At 48.9% G+C, this 24,127-nt stretch overlaps 1 protein-coding gene and 1 long non-coding RNA gene across 8 annotated transcripts in view; one reads left to right on the top strand and one right to left on the bottom strand.

Moving 5' to 3' along the window:
* The window catches only part of TNR (tenascin R), a 74,163-nt gene that overhangs the window by 15,906 nt on the left and 34,130 nt on the right, over positions 1-24,127 (top strand). The window lies entirely within an intron of this gene.
* Positions 854-14,364, bottom strand: LOC120756885 (uncharacterized). Of its 5 annotated transcripts, none has more exons than XR_005702274.2 (4): positions 14,240-14,364; positions 13,102-13,233; positions 10,190-12,576; positions 854-9,895 (listed from the first exon to the last, which is right to left on the bottom strand). It is a non-coding gene; the product is annotated as an uncharacterized LOC120756885 (long non-coding RNA). The 5 variants fall into 5 exon arrangements; XR_005702277.2 differs by lacking the exon at positions 14,240-14,364 and adding an exon at positions 13,793-14,050; XR_005702273.2 differs by lacking the exons at positions 13,102-13,233; positions 14,240-14,364 and adding an exon at positions 12,990-13,074.

Genomic DNA, 24,127 nt, shown 5'->3' on the forward strand with positions numbered 1-24,127 from the left:
TTCTGTTATTCAGAGACTTTTCCTTGGGAAAATAAGGAAAGAGGTTGTTGGTTCAGTGTATCAAACACAAAGTTTGCTCACTGTTCCCCTCTCAGTGCTCACCAGTAATACTGCTGGGAATGTTTTCTTTGGAAACGCACTGGCGTGGGATTTTGCTGCATGAAAGATCATCTATTGGCTTTCAGGACTGGAGCAAGGTCTTATTGGGTTTTATCTGGCTGACATTTGAGGTTTGGGACATCGGGTTTTCCTTTGGATCTATTGACCCCAAGGTTCTGCTGGACTTGTTAAAAATGAGAGAGATGTTAAAAAGTCACTTTAGCTGACCCTAATCTTAAAACAAACAAACAAACAAAAGGCTCTGTTCAGGAGGCGAAGGACTGGATGGCTCACTTAGGTTGTTTTAATGAATCTGTATCAGCACCCCCTTTATCCCTTATGACTCTTACACCTGGTCCTGCAACCTCTCCATGGAGTGACCATGGTCAGGCTGTCTCACCCCATCCCAGGTCCCTGGCACCTGCTTCATCCTCAGGCTGGGGTGACCTAGTGCTGCTCTTGCTCTGGAGTCTTGGGGGTCTATTGCTATTTTTATTTTGCCCCTGAACTGGAAAGGAGAAGGGATGTTTTGGGACTTGTTTTCCATTCAGTTTAATTCATTTTTAATCAGCTGACGGCAGTGATTTGATACAGACAATCTTCCCCAGCTGAGGTTAATCAGGACGGAGCGAGCCTTTCACTTGCCATTATTTAGAGAGGTATTTTATAGAAATACTGTTAGAGAGGTTATTTAACCATATATTTGTTTTCATTGTGTACACGGCTTTTTCAGTATTTAATGCTGAGAGATTTTATTTATTTTTGTCATTTTGTCATTTGGAGGAAATTCAGGCCTGCCAAAGTGCCTGGGATGGATGGCCCAGGAGGCAGCAGTAATCTGCTCAGACCATCTGGGCTCGGGCTCCCTTGGCGGGGGCTGGAAAGCTTTAACAAGCCTCACCTCATCAGCACGGGATTGCTTTGAGGAACGGCGATGGAGAGCACCCATGGGGGCTTCCAGTCCCTGCAGAGCAATGCCGCTCCCAGCGCAGCAGCTCCTCGGAGTGAGCCAGGCTTGGGCGTGCTAAGGTTACGGGTTGGAGCAAAATTAGATCAGAAGATGGTGCCAGCCCCACAAAAGGTGAAATTGAAACCACGAAGCAGCTGAGTGGTCCAGCAGCCAGGCTCCAGAGCAAAGCTTTGGAGCCAGTGGGGACCAGTGAGTACCCGTCCCAGCTCCGAGAGCACTGCCGGGGCAGAAGGGAGCACACCCAGCCCCCGCTGAGCAGATATTCATCGCCTCAGAGCTGTACACGGCGTTCCTAGGCCGGGCACACGCAGAACAGCGCCTGTCAGCAAAGCCCCGGGCAGGGGAAGAGCAGGGAGATGTCCCCAGCACCTGCCTGGGGCCGCTCTTGCGAGGAGTGAAGCTCTGTGTGGAGACAGTAAATAAATGATCCCCTCGGCTCTGTATCGCTGCTGTAATGGAGCTGCAGTTAAAGACTCCCCTGGGCGCTCCCCGCTCAGCCCAGCAGCGCTGCTCCTGCTCCTGCCCCTGCTCCTGCCCCCAGCCCCTGGCTGCTCTCTGCGATTGCAGTGGATGGGTGCAAAAAGCTTTTCTGCCCGGGCCGGGTCCCAGGCCGGAGGTGATGGATTATTTGCAGTCTGCTCTTAGGGAACGTGGGCTAACAAGCACCAGGATCAGCCCCTCCTAGGGAGCTCTGTGGAAGATTGCGCTACCACGCTCCAACCCCAGAATTATTTACTGACCTCGCCAAAAATTTCCATCTCGTTGGAGCTCGTAAGAACCTCTGTGCTCTACTGCCCATCATAACTGTGTTTTACAACAAGGAAACCTGTGTTTCCTTTTAATTTATAAACCCTCCCAGATGTTCTGGCTCCAGCTGTGCAGTGAGCAGCCTGGGCAGCACAAACCTGCTAGCCAGGGCTTACCGAGGGTGTTATTTTAATCCCAAAGTTGTTTCCCACCACGCTGTCTGCTTCTTGCCAGCTCCTCGCTCCTTTTATTTAGTATAAAACCCAAAGTGCAGGCGTCAGGTCACAGTACAGAAGCAGCTCTTGCATCTGCTCTCTCAGGAAATCCCAGTCTACGCTTTTTAAGAGGAAAACTGTGGGTATGGGTCAAACCCAAAAGCCAGAAGGACCAGTCTCCATCCTCGTGCTGCTTCCCAATTTTTCAGTCAAATGTTTTCCCTTGATCCCTAAAGAGCTTACATTTCCTGCTGTCCCGTGTTACATTCAGCCTTTCCCAGGCTGTCACTGAGGTGTGGAGAGGCCATGGCTGGGTGTTTAAATGCTCTTCCCAAATCCCCGTGGGAATGGCAGAGCAATAGTGCCCCGCGCCCCTCACGGAGGGCACTGCCCCGTGCTTTGCAGCGAGCTCAGCTCCGTCGGGTGCCCTGACAGGCAGTGAAGCAAAGAAATAATAGGAAAGTGATGCTAAGTGCTTTGTCTCCCTTCCTTTGGTCGCCCTTAACCGAGCTAGAATTAGGAAAAATTCCCCCAGATTTTGCAGGGGGGCACAGTGTGGTGCTGGGAGCTGTTTACAGCCCTGCACGGCAGCTCGCTCTCCCTTCATTCGCTTCCAATCGGCTTTTCCATTCCAGAGCTCCCCGGGGGTGTCTGTGGGGGAGCTGCACAGCACGGGGGTCACCCAGCCCGAGCCTCCTGCCTGGGCCTGTACCTACGCTCCCCTGTGCTTATTTATAGCTCCCGTTTCTCCCTCCGAGCCCTATTCCCTCTTAGCATCGCTAAGCCAAACAAGTACAAAATCTGATAAGCGCAAGGTAGCTTTTCCCCCTGGGGGATACATTATTTATGAAGCCTATCGATTGTGGGAAACAACCCAGGGGCGTTCCAACATGAGCTACATCCCCTCTTACACCAGAACTGTTAATTACCTGCAAGCTGCTACCAGCTTCTCTGCCCACAGGGCTCAGGGATGTGAGGAATATCGCACCCACCTCGCCGTCTCCTGGAGCCACTGGAGATGGGCATGGCCTTCACTGAAACCCGCACGCTGCATCAGTCATCCAAATTTGCCTGCCTCAGGTCGCAGCCATCGCTCCCGTGCTGCCTTTCCCGCTGTAAAGGGCTCTTTAGTACCTCCTTTAGTATTTCCCTGCCGTGACAGTTCTTGCAGGAAGCCATGAAGTCACCTCTCAATCTTCGTGATAAACGAAGCAGACCGAGCTCTCCAAAGCCGGCGGTTTCCCCATCCCCGAGAAGTTTTGTGACTCTCTCTGTAACCACCCCAATCCCTCAATGTCCTCTCGAGGAGCGTGGGCACTGGACCCTCTGTCAGGCTCTTGTCCTCTGCTGGATCAGGATATAGTGCAGTACCCAACTCCTCCCTGGCACCCTAAAGGGCGCAACCCACTCCATGCCAGTCAAGAAGCCTTTTCTCGCCTCGTAGTGCTGATGAAGAAGCTTCCGAGGGCTGCTCCTGAGGCCCCAGTGTGGCTTCTGGAAGATGAAAGAGGTATGAACGGAGCAGAGGCAGGTCTGGCAGCTCTTGGGGGGTACGCAGCTGAAACCATGGTGACAGCAACACCAGCGGGATCCCAGAACGGTTCAGGTTAGAAGGGAGCACTGGAGTCATCTTGTCCAACCTCCCTGCTCGAGCAGGAGCACCTTACTCAGGATGTGTCCCAATGTCTTTGGAATTTCTCCAGGGAAAAGAGACTCCACAACCTCTCTGGGACGTGACACTTAGTGTTGCACTGGGAGAATTTATGAATCCTTGTGACAAAACCATTTTTGCTAATATCACGCAGATATTATTTTAATTTAAAAGGGGGGAAAATCCCTAGAGCCGTTGTCCAGTGCCAGGGATGGAAAATCAGGCAGGGTCAGGGCTGCTCCTCTGCCCAGGCAGGAGGCACCAGTGGCTGGAGGAGATGGTCATGCCTGGGAAGCTGCAAGGGAGATGGGCTGAAGGATAACAGACAGATAACATCAGTAATTAGGGCCGCAATGGAGATTAAGTGCTGGAACTGCAGAGGACAGGATGGGCTGTAATTACCTGCTCAGGGCTGGTGCAGATCAGAATAATATCACTGACCCGAGCCTCAGCTCCCACCCCAGTACCCACCGCAGCTATGATACCTCAGGGAGATGAGAATGGCTGATAAGGGAAGCAATAACAGCAAAAGACTATAAAACCATAATGAAAAATAATTAGAATACAACCATTGGTATGGGGATAGTTAGGAATGCAGGGAGGCTGGAGGAAAGCAATGAGGAACATGGAGCAAGAGAAGCTGGGGATAGGGCTGCTGGAGACACCGACTTGTCTGGATGGAGATGCAGTTCTCAAAATTGTAATGGGAATAATTATGGCTGTAATGGGGTGGTAATAAAGATAATGGAATCGTAATTGAAGAGGGGATGGCTGTAAAGGAGGAGGTGCAAATAACAGCCTTGTAAAGGAGATGATAAGAAAGATAATGGATGGTAATGGGGTTGTTGTTAAAGGTAATGGAGTTATAATGAGGCGATGACTGCAGCAGGTAGAAGGGGATGGTCGGTTTAAGGAGGACTATGATGCAGAGAAGATTCTGTTTCTGATTCATCATGACAGGCTGCGCTGGAGGTGACCACGAGTCTAATAATAACTGAAGGGTCAATCCTTAAGACAAACGTAGGCACGCCATGAGCACGGCAGGACCGCTGTCCCCAGAGATGCAAAGTGGAGGTGCAGAGCCCGGGGAGGAGGGATGCTGTGCTGTAGCATGAGGTTCAGAGAGGAGGAGACAATAAAAAGCACGGTGACAAATGACCTGGGCAAGTCCTGCAATGTTCGCTTAAGGGCCGGGTTGCCTTTCAGAGTCTTGAACCGAAGAGGCAGAGATGGGGGAAGCAGCTACTGATGGCCTCACCCCCCAGTAAGGGCAGCCCACCACAAAGACAGGGATGAAGAGCCACTCCAGCAGAGCTGACGATGATGGGGACTATTTGACGACCACAGGAAAGAACGAGGAAGGACAGAGCTACGCAAAAGCGAGCACAACATCCTGCAGCAGCATAGGCACTAACAGCATAAGGGGACAACTCAGAAAGCAGGTGATGACATCATGCACTGAGGCAGCTGTTTGAAATCCTGTGTGATGAGGCAGCTCTTCACCTCCCCCCAAAGCTGAGCTCAAGGTCCCCAGCCCCCCCTGCAGAGCAGGTCACACTGCCAAGGCTGCTTGGCACACTCCACCCGCCCAGTCCTGTCCCATCCAGCACCTCTCCCCCATCCATGAGCCTGGTTCTCCTGTCAGAGGAGAAAATGACATTCATTTCACTCCGCTTGCCCCTGACAAACCCATGCCAGGTGTCACTTTCCAACCTCATTATCCTCCAGGTTCTTACAGATTGATTTCTTAATCAAACATCTTCTCGCACTGCTCGTTTTGAAGCCTTTAACTCTTGAAGCTGCCCCAGCGCAGCTCCCAGCCCGCCCCGCAATATTGGAAAAACCCTGAACGCTTCCAAGGTTGGATTCTCTCTGGAAGTACACCCAAGGGGGAATTCAGCACGTCCTGTTAATGCCAGCACACCTGACTGCTCTAAACACCCTGGCAGGTCTTCTGCTCTCTGTTCAAGTTGGACCCCTGCCCTGCTTAATCATCCAGTTCTAATTAGCTGGGTGCAAGGGAAGGCTGAAGCGAAGTCCACAATGAATCCCTTCATTTGAGCAACACGCCGGGGCTTTCCCCAGCTCTCCTCCTCCCTGTGCATTTACAAAAGGGTTTTGCCCAGCTTTAAAATGGGCACCCAGTGGAGCTTGTTCTGCACCTTCTCATCTCCAGCTTGTAGCTGTGCAGCCTCTGCCCCTTGGTCCCGTTGCCAGGTCTCTGGCACCATCCTCTTTTCTGCAGCTCTTCTCTGTGTCTGAGGTCCATCAAATCCCTGCATCATCTTCCTCTTGTTCCTTGGGATGTGGTGCCCCTAACGCAGTCACATTAGGTAATTGCCAACTTCCCTGTGCTCCCTGAGCCCTTGCATTACCTTCCCAGGGGTTGCTGCCTGATTCCCGGGGAGTTTTGCAGCCCATTATCCTCCCTCTGCTGTTTTCACTCCCTTTCTCATGGCATTCTTGGCTCCACCATTTCATGACATTTCCTGAAATCACCTTCCACTTCTTTCAGCCAGTTCTGCTCTATTATCCCAAATCAAGCTCAAAATAGCAGCTTTTCCAGCAGCCCTCATCACCGTTAGAGAGGAGCTGTTGCACTAACACACCCAGGGAACTGAACAGCTCTGTCCTGCTGTATCACTCCTCACGGAGTTTAAGATGCCATTTACCACCAAGCTGGAGGTACTCTGGGCTTTAAGGGTCACTCACATCCACCCATCTACTCCTCTTAACTCACGTGAGGTCTCTCCCTTCCAGTCTCACCCCTTTTAAGTTGCCCACACTGAAGTTCCCAGCCCCTTGCTAACCTACAGGACAAACACCCCTCGTTCTTGGTACAGTGCTCTCCTTCATTCCTCGCTTGCCCTTTCCCAGCAACTTCTGTTCATCCTGCCAAATCCCTGTAATGCTATTTAAGCCCTAGTCTGTGCAAGCAAGGTACTGTCTACACCATTTTATTTTTATTTTTTATTTTGCCAATGCTCAGCCACATGTGTACAGATGTCATGGTGCTATTTTGCTTTCTCCTCCTTTTCTGACCTCACCACCTGCCATTTTTGGCATTTCTTCTGTCCTCCTGTGGATAAAGTGGCATTTCCTTACTTTGGCAGCTTGCCAGCAGGACCAGGGTCCTTTTCCTTTCCTTTTTCCTACTAGGGTGATCCCCACCTCCCTCACCAGCAGGATACCCCATAAATATCAAGTGTCTCTGGTCCTCAGCTCAACCTGTCTGCAGCCACCTCTCAGCACATTTGACCCAGAGCTCCTCAAAACGTTTGGATTCTGCCCCTGTTTCCAACACACAGCATTTAATTTGCCTAAAGTACCATCTGCACACGTCCAAGCAGAAAGGGAGAAGAAATATCCTTCAAATGCAAAGGACCTGGGAAATAAATGGTAGACCTAACAGAAAAAAAATATTAAAGATGAGAAAAAACGGAAAAAGAAGAATGCTGGAGATTGCAGCAGCCTCAGAGATAACCCAGGGACATTTTTTATCACTAAAAGTCCATTTTCAGTCACAGATGGGACTTTTTTCTCTTAATCGCTTTCCCAACAGCAAACCATGAAGCTGCAATAACCTAAATCACCAAAGGACAAAGCAATTGCAAGTCCTTTCTCTCCTGGACAGTTGCCAAATCAAACTCTGTTAGATATAGGGGGGAATAAAAAAATTCACTACAACAGGTCTCCCAAAGGGAACACAGAACAAGGGTGAAGGATAGCAGGGGAAATTGGAAGTGAAGCTCTGCTCAACTTCAGGATGAACTTGTGCACAGAGCCCTTAATGACCAACCTGCTGTGGCTGCCTGAGGAAGTTTGTAGAAAAACCTCCCATTTTTGTCATCACCAGAGGCTCCAGCCCTGATAAGTAACGAGTTGGAAACTTTGTGAGCGCTGTCACGTAATAGAAATCACAGAAGCTTCAAAGAGAAGCTGTAATAGTCAGCTTTCACATGCTGTTACTTGCGAGGTTTGTACCAGGAAAACGTCCCTTAGCACCAATACAGGCAAGGCCAGGGAGATCAGCAGGAGTTTGTACAAGGATTTCAATAGATCAGGATATTTGCTGGTTATTTTGAAAAAGAGCTGCTTACACTACCTGATGTAAGAGAAACACCTGAACAAATCTAGAGCAGAGAAAAAGTATGAAAAATCCATGTAGTGTATGGGAAGGCACCAGCACACAGAGCTGGAAAGCATCAATGGCTTGTCCAACAGCCCCAGAATAAAGCATTTAAGCTGTTTGGAGACTGCTCTCTCACAGATCTCTCTGCTCAGCCAGTCTGTGCGTGCTGCAGCAATATTATCCACACTGAGAAACACCCAGGGTTGAGGGCTCCCACCAGTCTGTGCATGAGCGACACAATCCCTGCTGAGGACGAGGCTGAGGAGAAAAGAAATTCGTGTGACCTGGTGCTGGCTGCCAGAGGGAGACTGAGAGCAGGACTTTCCTTCCTAGCTAAGGGAAACCCCACGAGCAACAACTGAACTCTCCTATTGCTCTCTGCCACCTGCTTCTAAGTTCCCAGTCTTGTGTCTTCAGAATGCCCAGGCATCTGCCAAAGCCCTTCCAGGCTCTGTGATAAGCCAGGAATGCACATCTGGGTGCAAGGCTTGTGTGTGAGGTGCTGTGCTGGGACCCAGAGGCACTGGGGTGTCTGCAGCAGTGGGACCAGATCATCCACATCCTCCCCCTTTGTCACAGGGACACATCCTGCTGCCATCAAGGGATTAGACAACCTTGAAGTGTGGCAGGAGAGTAGAAAACCCAAATGTATGAAGGCATTAACATCTGGGCATAACCTCAGGGTGCTTCTGAAATAGAGAAGAAAATAGAAAGAGAGGTAAAATGCCCATTATTCAGGAGAAGAAATGATGTTATTTTGGCTTTTGTAGATGCCTGGCTGCTGGTGTACACAGCTAAAGCTGCCTGAGAAACCATACCCTGTGGGAAAATCCTACAGGATGCAAAGCAGTGCAGATAATGGAATTACCCTGAAACCTGCAGGACTTCACAGCTCTTTCTAATAGTGTTTTTAGCCATCCAGTGCAGGTTTTCTTCGGGCAGGGAGAATTATTCTTGCTCTTTCATAGAGTATGAGCCACAAGAACCAGCAAGAAAGCCATTTTCTATTAAGATCTATTGCTCTCCAGGGGGTAAAAGAGGCCAGGAAACATCACTCAAGATACATTTCCCTGAAGTTATGGTTTCTTCTTACTTCTTAATTTAAGTGAGGATTTGAGAGTTGGACTCTCCACTCCTGGCATCCATGGTCATTTAGTTTGGAATTAAAATCAGGTACGTCACAGTCAAGAGCTTACTGGGACCCAGCTTTGGACTGAACCCAAATGCAGAGTTTCCAGTTCAGGGCTTGTTCAAACAGAGGGGGTTTGGTGTCCAAGCAGTGAGAGATACAACTTGCTTTCTAAAATCGTCACTAAGAAAGAACTGGGCAAAACTTTACCTGTATACATTTCAAAAAATGGGAGTAAAAACACCTTATCCTCCTCACCCTTAACTTAATCCTAGGAGGAGAAGGAGGAAGGGGGTTCTCTGATACAAAGGAGGCTTCCTGCAGAGGTGAGGCTGCCTTTAAATCCCTGCAGCATCACAGGTTCCCCCATAAAGTGCAGTGTGGTGGCACATCTTGGGGGACACCCGGCTCTTGGGTTTGTCCTCCCTGGCTCGGAGCTGCTCAGTGTGAGTACAGCAGAGCAGCCACCCCAGTCACTCACACACACACACACCTCCAAGGGATGCTCCTCGGCTGCCTCCTCGCTTAAAAACGCAGAACAGGCGCTGCAGACAGACCTCGACTCCCTCCCAGCCAGCACCCCCAGGGGTGCAGGTGCTGCATGGGAGCCGAGTGCAGACACCACAGAAGCCGCTTTTGGTGCAGTCAAGGCCTCCACGCTGCCCTTGGCCACCCGTGTCTCCAGGGAATGGGACTTTCCTCGCGTGGTGCAGAAGCGGAGGCACGGGGGCTGCAGAGCACCTGTCCCCACTGCGATGTGCTGTGTGCACTGCTGGGAAGGAGGCTGTCTTCTCCAAACACTGCTGATGAGCCCAGCAGCAGGACATCATTGCCCACGGCAGATGAACACCTGAATAGGATACATGAGCTCTTTCACCTGGGCATCAGCTCAGTCTGAGTCAGCCTTCAGGCAAACACCAGCAGCTCTGACATTGCACCCTCAGGGCTGCGTCTAAAAATAAAATTAGAAAGGGAAAAAGTATTCTTAGCCTCAGCTCTGTTCCAGAGCCCCCCAGGAGACACCAGGATTAAGGAGAGAGGAGACGGCAAAGCCCAGGAGGTTGGAAGCATGGCTCTGGACTGAGGTGCTGGGTGTGCAGCAGAGGCAGCTGCCTCCTGCAGCAGAGGGATCCATCTCCCTCCCTCGTTTTTAGGGTGGAAAGATAAAACTAAGCAAAGGAAACATCCAAAAGGCCAAACCAAGCCCAGTGCATAAGGCTGTGATCACCATGCTGGAAATCCTCACCTGCATCCCTCAGGTTTTGTGCTGCTGCTTCCTCCTCGCAGGCTCGGTTGTGCTCTCCGGAGCGGAGTACGTGGGAGATTTATTCTCCCCTGGCAAGCTCGGCTCACAGGCAGCATCTGGCTCTCCACAAAGGTCGCTCTGCTTTGTAAGCATCAGCACTTCAGCCAGATTTGGCAACAGCAAGCCAAGACTCACCAAAATTTGGCTTTGCAGTAATTTCTCCTCCTTCCCCTTAGTTTAAGATTACTTAGAAAACAAGTTCTACTGAAACACAGCTTGAGAGATTTCCTTTAAAATAAACTCAAGCTTTGGGGCCATTTCTCAACCAAAACTACACAAAGTTTAACTCCATACAAGTTTGTGAGCTGATTTGATATGCCCCAATCTGCCTTTGCCAACCAACACCATACTCCAGCAGGCAGACCCGGCCTGGAGCCAGGAGCTGGAGCAGTGCTCACAGGATGCTCCATTGCCCTTGGCAGGGCTCACAGACCTGCTCAGGAGCAGATTTGCTCCCTGGTCCCAGGCCTTATTTTTCCATGCATTTGGCAATACCTGATGGTCCCTTCCAGCAGCTGTGGTACTTCCTCCCAACCCCCAGGAAGCAGGGACTTTCACAACTAACACAGTTTCATGGAGATTTAAGATTTGATTCAAGTTCCTGCTGTCATAGCAATTTTAAAAAGTAAATTTTCACGTTTCAAGGAAGGCTGATATGAAACACAGGCAAGTTTCCATCATCTATCCCCCTCCCTGCCAAAAAAAAAAATCCCCGACCTAGACTAGAGATAAAGAAGTTTTTTCACAATTAGTATGGAGAGGCACTGGCACAAGTTGTCCCTAGAAGCTGTGGATGAATTATCCCTAGAAATGTCCAAGGCCAAGCTGGCCAGGGCTCTGAGCAGCGTGGTCTAGCAGAAGGTGTCCCTGCCCATGGCAGGAGGGTCAGATTAGATAATGCTTCAAGGTCTCTTTTAGCCCAAACTACTCTATGATTCTATGAAGATCCTGTGTTGACAAGAACATGATTACAGAATCATGCTGAAATAGACAGCTAGAGCTGTGTGAACCCAGCAGAGCCACCACAGCTGTTGGATGAATGGATCCCATTGGCACCAACACTTTTTACTTCAAACATTAGCAAATCCCCTTATTTTAAACTCAACTCAACATAAACTGGCATTTTCCTGTGGCAGGAAGCAACTGGTAAGACCACGAGCACGTCTGCTACAGGATGGGTGGGCCCACCATGGGTGCACCCACAGCTGTGGTCCAACAACAAAGCACCTCTAGATAACAAGCCATCATCTCTCCCCTGTCTCCAAAGCCTCTGTGCATCCCAGCCATAAATCAGTTTCCAGGCTTTTTCAGAATATTCACACCACCAAAGCCTCAGGCTGCACATACTCATGGGAATCCAATGGTCACTGGAGTGCTTGCCAAAAATACTTCTTAAGCTCCTTGGAAAGGCAGGTGCTTCAGTGGGGGCTCTATCGTATTTTAATCATGCACAGGAGCATTATCCTGTGGTTTAAGTATAGCAAAAATGCAAAACATGACATCCAGCAAGGATAAACAGAGTTTTGTTGAGCGTCTGACTGAGTTTTTAATCAGTTGAGGCAGAGTGACCATGGCAGCTCAGGGGAAGCCATTCCATGTCTCAGTGTCCAGCACCTTCATCCAGATAGAGCAAGCTCCTACTTCCATCTTTTACAGCCATGCTCATCACTTCCCAGGGCAATAATCCAGGAAATATACCCAGAGAAAGCTCAGGGACATCTGGATTATGTTTGCCTTCTGTGCTCAGGGCAGAATTTCCACGTCCCCAGCACCCCTGGATGGGGACAGTGCTGTTGCCTCTTGACAGTTGTACCTCCTGACTTTGGCAAACAGCATTTTACTGTCCCCAAATCTTGTTTAGACCATGCCAAAGTCTGTATGCTCCAAGGTACGCATTTTTGGGAAAATAGGAAGGCTCTCAGGCCACCCTGGAGGGAGAGAAAAGCCAGTGACAGGCATTGGCACACTCAGAACTGCACAAGCAGCTCACAGGGGACAGAAAAGCAGCTCAGAGCCAGCATCAGCTGGGCACACCATGAAGTCCTGGCATGAACCGAGCTCCCTCAAAACCACTGGTGGGGAAACATGGAGAGGGGAGACAAATGATGTGATAAGACCTTCCTCCCCCTGCCTTCTGCCTTCCATGCTTGACAGCCAGCTGCCAGAAGCTTAAGACTGGATGCTGGTTTTTAAATGTCATTTTTCTCAGGGCGTGAAGATTTAAAGACAAGGCTTGAATCTTCTCCAAACACGTGGCTGTCTTCATGGTTAGCTGCTATGTCCTTCAATGACCCTGGCTTTGCAGAGATCAAGGGTTGACCACACATCTGAAAAATAGAGAATAGGTATGTTGATATTTTATATAAATGTGAGATGCAGAAGACAGCACAGCTTTGTAGAAAATGAGACAGCAGAAAATCAACACCAGAAGCACATCTGAACTGCAGAGAACAAGACCCAGGCCACAGAAGATTGATGCATTTCCTCCTCTGTGACTCCCAGGAAGGCAGCACACGAATGGCATATTAATGCACACAGAAGCATTCCTAGCGAGTCCTCTGGCATTTTTTCTGCTCACTATGAAAGACAACTTCCCAAGGCCACCACACCAAACCTGAGATGTTCCTGGAACACAAAAAAACCCCAAACTAACAAACAGCCCCCATCCTCTCCTTCTTACCCTACCTGCCCAGAACATCACCAACCCCTCCTGCACCACAACCCTCTGCTCCTGACCTACCTCAGCTGACATAAGTGAGCACAGAAATTAGTGGAGGCACACAGGCTTAAAGGATTTGATCCACAGCCTAATTAGCTGTGGCTGGTATCACCCCTCTAATCACCAATCTCACCTGCCAGACCTGCAGCAGTTTTAGAAAGGAGAAGCACAGGGAGAAGAAGGTGGTATTTCAAAATAACGCTTGGTGTTTCTTCAGTTTCTCCAGAGCAGCCAAGGCAGGCCTGTGTCAAGCGGACTCAATTCTCTGCCAGGGAACAGAAATCATATATGAAAATTATTTAAATTACTTATAAGCAGAAAACCTTCTGTCAGAGCATCTTGCAGCACTCTACGAGCAGTAATGAGTGAAAGACCCTCTGTGAGGCACACCAGGACACTGAAGCTAAACACCAGCCATGCTCTAGCTTTAGGATGTCAGAAGAGGCCTGAGATGAGTACAGGCAGTCCTGGTTGCTGCCTGCCCCTGGCCACAGAGTTTTGGCTCCAGGAGTTGGGGAGGAAACCTGTGATGAAAACTCAGAACCCGGCAGCAGAACTTGTCACGTCCATGTGCTGCATGAAAAGAACATTTCCTCCACATACTCCCTAAGCCCTACAAAACGGAGTATTAGGAAAAGATAACATGTCAAACTGCTGTTGATCTTCCAGCCAAGGCCTGCATTGAAAGAACTTTTTTTCTGTGTATTCTACTTATAAAAGAAGACAAGGAATCAGAGACATCAAAGCTCGGTAGTATCTCCTAGAGACCAGTTAAATACTACATTAGACATGGCAAGGCCAGCCAAGATAGGAAGAGAACCCACCCAATTTTCAGCCCAGACTGTAAAACTAATTTTTTTCCACAATTTTGGCAGTGGAGTCATCGCTGTCACCCTCCCAGCCAAGCTTGTGTCTGAGGGGTCTGTTTTCCTTTCTCATGTGCATTTTAGTAGATTATTTTGGACTTTGAGGAAGAACAGTGCTACACAGAAAGTCCCACCACAGTAAGAGGCCTTTGAGTTCTAAAATATCTATCTAGAGTGGAAAATTAGATTGGCAGCTGTTATGGTCCAATTTTTAAAGTTCTTAGAAATGCCTCTGCCTGAATTAAGGTGCAAACTAGACCATATGCCAAAGTCAATAGTATGGATTGTATTTGGTAGTAAATATGAGAGAGAGAGGGAAAGAAAAAAAATAGGAAAGTGGTGGGGGGACAGAAAGAGAGTAGCAGAGACAGAATAAAGAAAATGTCACTCCTCTGTGGACCCCACTGGTGTCTGGATGATCGTCTTCAGCTGGTCTTCTGGTAGTGAGTGCCCTCCAGAGAGCAGAGAACCTGATGGGTTCATTTATCTCAGGCCAGGTGGGAATGCCCAGGTACCTCCCTGGGGGGCTGTTTGACAGTATCTCTTGCAGCAGACTCTGGCTCTGGGGCAGCACTTTGCATCCCATGCAGTCCTGTGGTGCAAGGCCTTAGGAATGAGTCTGGGGAGTCTTCGGGGGGTCTCTGGTGGATTCTGACACCCCCTCAGCTGCCTCCCACGTGGATGTCCCATGGATGTGGGGATAACCCTTTCTGGGGCTGGGGGTCCCACAGCTGGGCTGGTTTGTGTGAGGGAGGGTGGGTGTTCAGTGCCTCTGACCAAGGTTACACCACTCACCTGAGACCTCCTCCTCCCCCCTTGGCTGGGGGGACTCTGTGCAAACCTGGCCTCTGTGGGCTGTGCTCTCCCCACCCCAAACCCAGCCAGGGATGATTTTCTGCCGTGTCTGGCTTTCCTGTGGATGCATTCTTTTCCCTCAGCCTCGTTTACTTCTCCCCAGACCTGAGATGATGGAACTACAGTGTCCCCTTCATCTTATCTAGTCAGTTTAAGTCACAGTCCAAGGCTCCAGTCAGGCATCTTCAGGGAGGGGTGGACTTCTGTGGTTGTAGCTTCTTTATACAGTTTTTGTTTATGGGCAAAACTCCTTCATAACAATGTTTAAGGCATGAACCATTTCAGTCCCTGACAGCAGCACAGAAGTAAACTTCCACCAGCACATGGCACTCTTCTGTAGGCTGTTACTTCCCTATTTCATAGGAAAGTGCTCTTGTAGTTTTTAAGCCATTCCCCCTTGTCCTGTCACTCCTGGCTCCTGTCCAAAGTCCCTCTCCAGCTCTCTTCATGCCCCTTCAGGCAATGGAAGGTGCTCTGAGGTCTCCCTGGAGGCTGCTTTTCTGCAGGCTGAACACCTCCAGTTCCCCCAGCCTGTCTGCATAGCAGAGGGGCTCCAGCCCTCAGTTTCTTCATGGCCTCCTCTAGACCTGCTCCAACAGCTTGTCTTTCCTGTGCTGAGGACACCTGGGCCAGATGCAGCACCCCAGGGGTGGGATATCGAGCAGGGGGGTGCATCACCTCCTTGACGCACTGCCCACACCGCCTGCCAAGGATTCGAGTCCCTTTCGGGGCTGTGGATAGCCACTGTCAGCTTGTACCCAGCCCTTCATCTGCCATTACTTCCAAGAACTTCCCAGGGTGGCTCTCTATCCCTTCTTTCCTCAACTTGTGTTGATAGCAGGGGTTGCCCCAACCCAGATTTGAGGCCTTGCTCTTGACCTTGTTGAACCTCACGAGGTTCCCATGGGCCCCTCCTTGGGCTTGTCCAGCTCCCTCCGGATGAAATCCCTTCGAACACTCTCCTACTTGCTCTGTTTCAGGTGCATGAGAAGCAGGCCAAGTCCACCTCAATTAGCAGGTTGAGTTGGCCTAATTTGACAGGGCTGTCCCACTCCCAGAAGGCATCAAGGGACATTTGCTCCTCACTTTCTGTAGGAATAGGATGCAGCCAGTAATACCTCAATTTTACATTGCTGAGCTCCAACACTGCAAATATTTTTGGCTGTTTCCACTTCTGCAATTGCTGCCGAAGAGATCTCGTTTCTCAGATCAGCAAGCCCTACTCAAATGGCCACAGCGTGTTATTTGTCACTATTTATCTATTCTTTGATCAGAAATGAAGGAGGAGAGCAAAGGCAGGCAGGAAAGTGTATTTCAACTCACTCTGGTTAATTTTGGCTTAGAAATTATAAAAGTCTTGGAAATGCAAGGTGCTGAGCCAGAATTCTGGGACACAGAACCACAGGAGTCAATCCAAAGATGAATTTTGACCCGTTTGTGGAAGGACATCACTGTCACAGGATGAAAGAGGTCTCCCTCAACCTGAGTCTTAGATCCCCATGGAGTTCTTCAGCATTAAAACAGCCTTAAAATTGATTTTAACTGTGAACTAAGTTTGTAACCAACACTTATAATGCTAGTTGGAGAAATAAAGTGAGCAAAACCAAGCTCTCACTTAAAATACATGGCAAAGCAGTGGGCTGGCTTCTAAGCTCTCACTCCCTGCACCGGCTCCATGAAATTATGGTATGCATTTATATCCACTCCTTGATGAGGCACTTGCCTACTGTAGGGCAATAAAACCCGAACCTAACTCCAATCTTGAGCTGCTGCAAGCCCACATTGACTGCAGCTATTTTCCCTTCCCAAGGATCTTTTTTATCTCTGCAGTAAAAGTGCTGAGGCTATTTTCTGTTCTTCCACAGGGATGTTAAAATGGGGAGAGATATGGGTTTTCCCACTTACCTTCATTAATATGGTAGCCCAGGTTTTCTGGCAAAGTCCAACAGAAACAAATCTATTTTTAACCAAATCACAGCTGAAGCCTTCAAGGCCTGCTATAAAAATGACTAAGGAGTATTTTCTCTGGTGTGCCTTGATTAAAGCCATTTTAAATTCTTCTAGTGGCACGAGAGGCTCCATGCAGGTGCCCAGCCAGCTCCTCAGACCCAGACATGTCCACGGAGGCAATCCCAGCTGGCAGGAAGACAAAACCCAAGGAAATCTGGGATTTGGACTGCACACCCACAGCATAACTTATTGTACATGACCCCAGCTCTAAAAGCCCAGAGCAGCTCTGTCCTACACCTGTGAGTCCCTCTTGCTACCTCAAGCCAGACAGGCTCTTGCAGGTTAGGAAATCCTGGAGTCACCAGGATCTCTGAGGCTCAGGAGTGGTCACAGTCCCCTCACAGTCCCCCTCTCTCCTCCCCTATCCCCTCTTGCATTCATCAGAAGCCCAAAACCAAGAGAGTTGCTTCCTAAAGAGACTGACTTTCAGCCCCCATTTTTCCATCTCCAAGTCTTGAGATGTCACAAGAAGCAGGACAAGGGCTAGCCCATAGTGCGGCTTGTCCCACTGTGATGGGTGTTACAGGCTAAGGGGAGGAAAACTGGGCAGGGAAGGTGAGAGGAGCACTTCACTTCATGTTGTTGTACCAGCAGCATGGGATCACAAAGGATAATCCTTGCTTCAGCGCTCTTCATGGATAACCAGAGGTGATTTAGCTGGTCATCTCCAAGGTCCTGTCTTTCCTGAGGGGACCACCTGTGGGAGATGCCATGTACTCTTTGGAGAGCATGCTTGAAGACAAAACCAATTATTTCAGTGGTGGGATGAAGGCCTTGGTCCTGGGATGGGGAAGGCACCTCTCCAGCACCGGGCTGGACCAGGGCTGGCAGGCAGGTCAGCGTGCAGCATCCTGGTGTTGGGGCAGCTGGGACCCACGTGCAGACCCCGGGCCATACACCTCCTCTCAGCCATACATCCATGGCACACATTAATGTCAGGAGATCTCCCAAATGTGCACCCCCAGCATAATTCTTTCCTCCTGCCATGTCTGGGAATGCCACCTCCTCTCCATACCCACACGTGTGGCTGGCCAGTGGTGAGAAAAGCCCCTGATTAACCTGTCTGACAAAACAGTCTGTCACACTGCCTGGGAGGAGGAATATATCCAAACCCAGCCCAGCTGCCTGATGGGAAGAAAGCAGTTATTACTTTAAACTCCATTTACATTATTTATCAAATAAAGTCTTTGCGGCAGGACTATGATTCATTTCTCTGCTCCAGCTTGCTCACGCTCTCTTTGATTGTCTTTTCAATGGGACATGATAGAAAATCTTTGCAGGCTCCTTGTGGTCACTGACTAAAGATTGTTCCCCTCCTGAGGAGAACCTGCAGGTCCCAAAGGGGCCTAGAACAAGCTTTGCCCAAAGAAAATCATTCTCCATCCAGTTTCAACGTGGCAGCTTTGTTCCAGCCTCAAATCTGTTCCACAAGTTTGCTGCTGCTGCTCTTTACATTCCAGGGAAATTATGATGGGAAGGTGAGTAGAAAATACGAATTATCAGAAGGTTCAAACAGCACGATGCCTGCTGCTACCTGCCAGGTTGCATGTGCATGCAAATCAGCTGTAACATGCCGTTTAGTTTGAGTAATACAATAAAAAGATAGAGAAATCTGATTTTTTTCCAGTATGGGGCTTATAAAGCAGGTGGGGGAAAGCCACAGCATACTCAACTGTGATCACATCAGCTCTGCTTCATCTCTGTGGTGTAAGATTACAGGTGAAGGGAAAATTAATGCAAAAATGATTGAACATTCCTTTTCCATCCCCTTGACTTTGGGTGAGGGCATAAATGACTTAGCAAACCGAAGAGCAAGTTAAAAACCGTGCTTATTTGACTTCAGCAGGTGGGTTTGCTTTTACTGAAAGCAAACCGAGTTCCTGTGTGCTTCTGCTCAGAGTTCCCAGGGGAACATGCTGCAATGCACTAATTACGGCTAAAAGAACTAGGGAAATAGTGGAGGTTTTCCTCTGCTGGTCCGCAGCACTGTTCTCCATTTCGATGTGGTCAGGGTGGTTATTCGGGGTGACAGAGGTTAAGGTGCACCCCAGTCGTTCAACGTGACTTTGTGCTTCATTGCACACCCCTTTATCTCCACCAGGGCCTATGCTCAATCCGTGCTGGGGGTAATGGGTGGCAGCGTTTTGGCGGAGGAGCATCCCAAGCTAAGCCCTGAGGAGGTCTGGATTGATTTGCAGCCTCTAATGCAACATGACAGCCAAGCACCAGCCAGATGAGCACAAAGAATTGCTGCTGGCACCCAAGTGGAATGCTGGGAGCAAATGGGGAAAAAAGCCCCGTGCCCGTGGCTGAGATGATCCAAATCCCAGCAGCAGGTTACGGGACGTGAGTTCACAGCGTAACCCAGGCAGGATGAATGAGCCACGGAGGCTCTCGTGGCTTTCTCCATGGAGGAGGATGAGTGGATACTACACTGACCGGTCCTGCCTTATCCTGACATCTGCAAGTCTCTGCCTGCGCATCCTCATGCAGACAGACAGATAGAGGGATGACAGAGTAGGGAGTGAGAAGAAGTGACTAAGTCTTGGCTGTTGGAGAGGAAGAAAGATTTGTCTCTCCTGGGCAGCAGCAACTTTGCAGTACTGTGTTAGCGGAATCCACACCACGTGGGTCCTACATTACCCTCCAAAATTAATTACCAGTGCCTCTGCTGAAGATAAAACTGAAATCATATTTATTTTTGTGCTTACATTCTTGTTGCCATATAATTAAGTGCTACTATGTAATTAAAGAGGATTTAGAAGGTATTTATGCCCTGTGATGCTCCATAACTGCAGTTAATTTCTCATTTACAGCTTCTAAGCATCTTCATTGGAGCTCGAGGACAGGGACAGGGACAGGGACAGGGACATCATGGGGCTTGGGAACACAGTGCAGAGCTTTAGCACTGAAGGCTAGCAGTTTGAAAGGTCTGTCCCCATCCCAAAATCTTTCCTCAGAATATCAAATTCTCCCCAGGCACAGGGCAGGAGTGATGACCCCAGAAGCACTGTTATGAGAAAATGGGGTGTTGGTGGGAACAGCAGTAGGAGCTATCCCAGCCTCTGTTCCCAGCTCTCCCTGGTTAAACTCCTTTAACTCCCAGAGATACCACGTAAGGATGAAATAAACCCTTCTGCAACATGCAGGCCTGCTGAGGGGGGATTTATTTCACAGTTCTGTGCGAATAAATATATGGTGTGAAGTGCAGGATGTGACGACTTTTCACAGACAGGAAGTCCCGAAGGACAGGGCTGTCCTGGCAATGGGGCAGCTGAGGCCATCTCCAACAGACACCAGATCTTAGTGCTCAGAGGGCCAGACTACCAAACACCCACCTGTCACAACTCAAAACACATGCCCAGCCTCACAAGTTGATATGGAAGAGCTAACGTAATTAGTTGGTATGGAGCAGGTAGCAACTCCCATCAGGAGCTGGGATTTCAGGCACCGCTGGACCAGGGTGTTACACATGGACCCAGAGGGGAATGGGTCACCTTCCTGCAGGACACTGGACACTATGGGTGTTTACAGGTCTTCATATTTGTGTTGGAGAATAGAGGAAAGCCTTTAACCACGAGCTATCCTGTGCCACACCTGTTTGCAGCCTGTGCTGCATCCCAGCATCGCCCATGGAGCGCTGGGGCTGACAACAGCCGAGAGGGACAGGCAGCAGCCAGACCAAGCTCACTGCTAACAGAATTTTTGCTCAGTGCAAAATTTTCTTCTGTGACTGCTTTGCAAAGAAGACCAAGGGGGGTGCTCAATTTCATAATGTAAGCTTCATCTTCATATAGTTAGCGAAAACTGGTAAAAGCATCGAAGTATTTCATCCTTAAACATGTAATTGGTCAGCAGGGTGAAAATCATTCCCTCTCTGAGGGCTGCTTGGTGACTGCATGGAATGGAAATGGAAACACTCAGCTGAGTTTCTCTGGCATGGAGCAGGTTTCCTTGTTGGTCCTCAGCTCCAGCCCTATGAGTCGACAGGATCTGGCCTTCAAGCAACCACTGTTAAAATGGATGGTTTGCTCCTCTAAGCTTTCCACCTCCTTTAACTTCCCCAAAATCCTGCAACAGGCTGCGTTTAGAGGGGTGATAAGGATTGCAGTTAAGCAGAGGGTGCAGAAGGAGTTGATCAGGGAGAAGGCTTTATTTGCTTTCACACAGCAAAGACCTCCACTCTCCCTCTGGAATTAATGCAATGAAACCTTTTTAAACAGACAAATTACACATCAATAGATCAGTAATAACTGGGAACCAGTGATGTTTCCCCTCAGAAAGCTGCAGGAGGAAATTGGTCTGCAGGACATGCTGCATCTCTGTATCTGCTCAGTAGGATCCTACTGGTTCAGACCAGTCTTGTGACACCAAATTTGCAGCAGTTTCAGCTGCTGAGGAGCTGACCCAATTATTTCCACTATTTCTTCGTTAGCAGCTACTGCAACGCAAGTTCTTTCCAGTGGAACAGGAAAATCACAAGAGTGTCTTGCTGAATCACAAAGCAAAGCAAAAGCAAGGCACACATCATAGGGTCTGAGAATCCGAGAGTAATTTGGGCTGGAAAAGACCTCTAAGATCAAGGTCACACCATTAATTTGGCACTGCCAAGCCCACCATGTCCCCAGGTGCCATATATACAAGTTTTACTAAAATCCTCCAAGATGGTGATTCACCTCTTCCCTGGGTGCCAGTGCTTGACAATGTGTGCCCTACTTGTGCACATCCTCACCTGCCATGGCTGAAGGACACAGCACCCAGGGGAGATTTCAATGTCAAGGCAATAATGATGCTGATGGATGGGAATGATGAGTTGCCCTAAAGCAGAGAGTACAGCAGCCTCACTTTGGAGACCCCAAAGAACTCCAGACTTGGGATTCAGAGCTGGCAATGCAATCCATGTCAGTTTTCCAGCTGTGTGATCACCTTGGAATGAAAAGTCTAAGGCTGGGAGACCAGCCAGGGATACCATGGAGCCGAATTTCCTTCCCGATGAACCCAAGAGGAAAGCTGCATGGGCTGCATCTTGCCATAACCTGGAATGGGCACCATCTGCACTAAAGCACTTGGTTATCTCCAGGGGGGTTTTGGCAGCCTTGAAAACCATCCATCAGCAGGTGGTTTTGGCTTATGGAAAACCTGCAAGACACTTTTCAACATAAAAGTCGAAATAATACACTGGGAGGCTTCCCGCATCACCATACCCCGGGGTCACTCCCACCATTAACAGCAGTGGGAACAAATCCATCACAGAGGTCTGGCTCCTGCCAGTTGTGCTCCAGCAGGGAACACATCTCAGCTCTAATCACACGGTTCAGGGACTGCTGGGGGTTAGCAAATACTTGCTTGCTTCTGCCATGTCGAGGAAGCAGGCAGCAAACTCTGTTTCGTGGTGGTTTGTTGGTCAGCATCAAGGATGAGCACAGGCCTGAACTCCAAATAGATCTGATTTTCCAGTTGGTCACCTGCACCAAACAGCAGGGCTTGGGGTTTACCTGGTGTTCAGAAAAAGGGAATACAATAAACGTACACACATATCCATCTCTATATTTTCTGGGTGGATTAAAAGCCTTCTCACTCAAAAAAAAAAAAAGTTCACTTCATTTTTCACATCTTTAGTGACTTCAAAAATATTTTATTACACAATATGTGGCTGAAGAAACAAATATTTTCCTTTCTCAAGCATCTTCCCAGGCAACATTTGACCTTTTTTTAACCAAAGCAATTCATCAAAACTGCCACGAAAATAGAAATATTGTTGGACCATCCAAACATTAAACTATCCCCACAAAATGCCACGGACAAAATATCATACTCATTGTGCAGATCTCACGTCTCTGCACCCATCCTGCAAAAGCTTGGTTTGCATTTGCTACATTCACATTGCTAAGTTATAAAAACAGGGCTGCAGATGCTGCTGGGGAACCCGGTGCTGCATTTTGGGGGGAAGCTGTTCCTCCCAGCCCCCCAAACCACTGCCACACCATTAATGACTTTCTCAGCACAGCTGCTCCCAGCATCCACACTCACAAGTTCCCTTTTGCATTCACTCTCACAAAGCTGCTCACAGAGATACAGCTCATCAGCAAAATGTAAAAATAACTGAAAATAGATAATTAGGGTGGATGCACTGTGGATCTAATAGGGTTTTTATATTTCTTCCTTTGCTGGCCCATAAGGCACAAATCCTGGATGGAGAAAGGTTGATGGGAAGGGAAAGAGAGAGCTTTGCTCTGGTATATGTTTGGCAAAACCCTCAAATATTTTTCTCAGTTTTATATTGTCTGTATTTTTTATTGAACACTACAGAGAAATTACAGCAGATTGGTTCTTTCACAGCTCCCCAAAGTTGAAATGCTTTGGAGCCAAAAGCTCAGTGCCTGCCAAACTTCATAATTAACCGTAGTAACTCTTTAATTTAAACTTTAATTCAAACACCCATGTTTCAGGGGGATTGTAGGGGCGGGGGGGGGGGGGGGGGGGGGGGAAGAGCAAAACAAACCAAAGGTAACCGGTTCTGGTAAAATATAGAAGCTTGTGCTGTGCCATAGGCAACTGGAGATCAGCTGTCCTGTCCTGGTTACACAGAGGCCATTCCGGGATGGACAGGCATTGTCCCAGTCCAGCAGAAAGTGAAGGACATTGACATCAAACACCAGGAAAGTGACGGGCTCAAAGCTGCCTTCACTGCCCTGGATGGGAAGTTTTCCAAGGCCACCTCTAGGGATGAAGGGATTAAAGCCATCAAGAAGGCCACCAGCTGGGAGTTTTATCCGAACTTGGGGACAACAAAGTAATTTTAAAATAAGACTAAAAGCATCCTAGGTAAATTTGCTCTAATGGAACCAATTTTACACATTAAATGACACAGAAATGGGCTTCTTTTCCTTGTGAAGGAGGGAGAAACAGTATACAGTCCTGGATCTGTTCCCCCAGTCCATGGTTTTTAACATTTCAATCACTTCATTGTGAGCTGGGTTGGGAAGCAACGGGAGCACAGGAAAATGGGGAACCCAAAGGAGGAATGTTCATGTAAATTCTCTTCCCAGGTAGACACAACTCAAGCTGCCAGACTGCTCATGCAGCCCCAGAGCTCTCCCAGCCCACCCTGGTTGAGCTCACCATGATGGGCCCTTTAGGGAAAAGCATAGTGTTGACACAAGGAGCAGGAGACAGAGGCGGACCAGATAGGGAATGGAGATGACAGAGCTCAGGAATGCATTCACAAATTTGGCAGGGCTTCAGAGCTGTCAGCCCAAGCCTCTGGGAAGAAACTGAGGATTAACAGGGATGTCTGGCCTGCTCTGGGTTGGAGGACACCAAGGAGCATCCACCTGCCCTGTGGATTCAGCTTGGTTTGAGCCGGGGTCAGCCTGAACCGCAGTGACTTTTCACCATTCCATGATTAAGAGCCCAACCAGTGATATG

This window comes from Hirundo rustica, chromosome 9, assembly GCF_015227805.2.
Source record: "Hirundo rustica isolate bHirRus1 chromosome 9, bHirRus1.pri.v3, whole genome shotgun sequence".
Taxonomy (NCBI): Eukaryota; Metazoa; Chordata; class Aves; order Passeriformes; family Hirundinidae; genus Hirundo; species Hirundo rustica.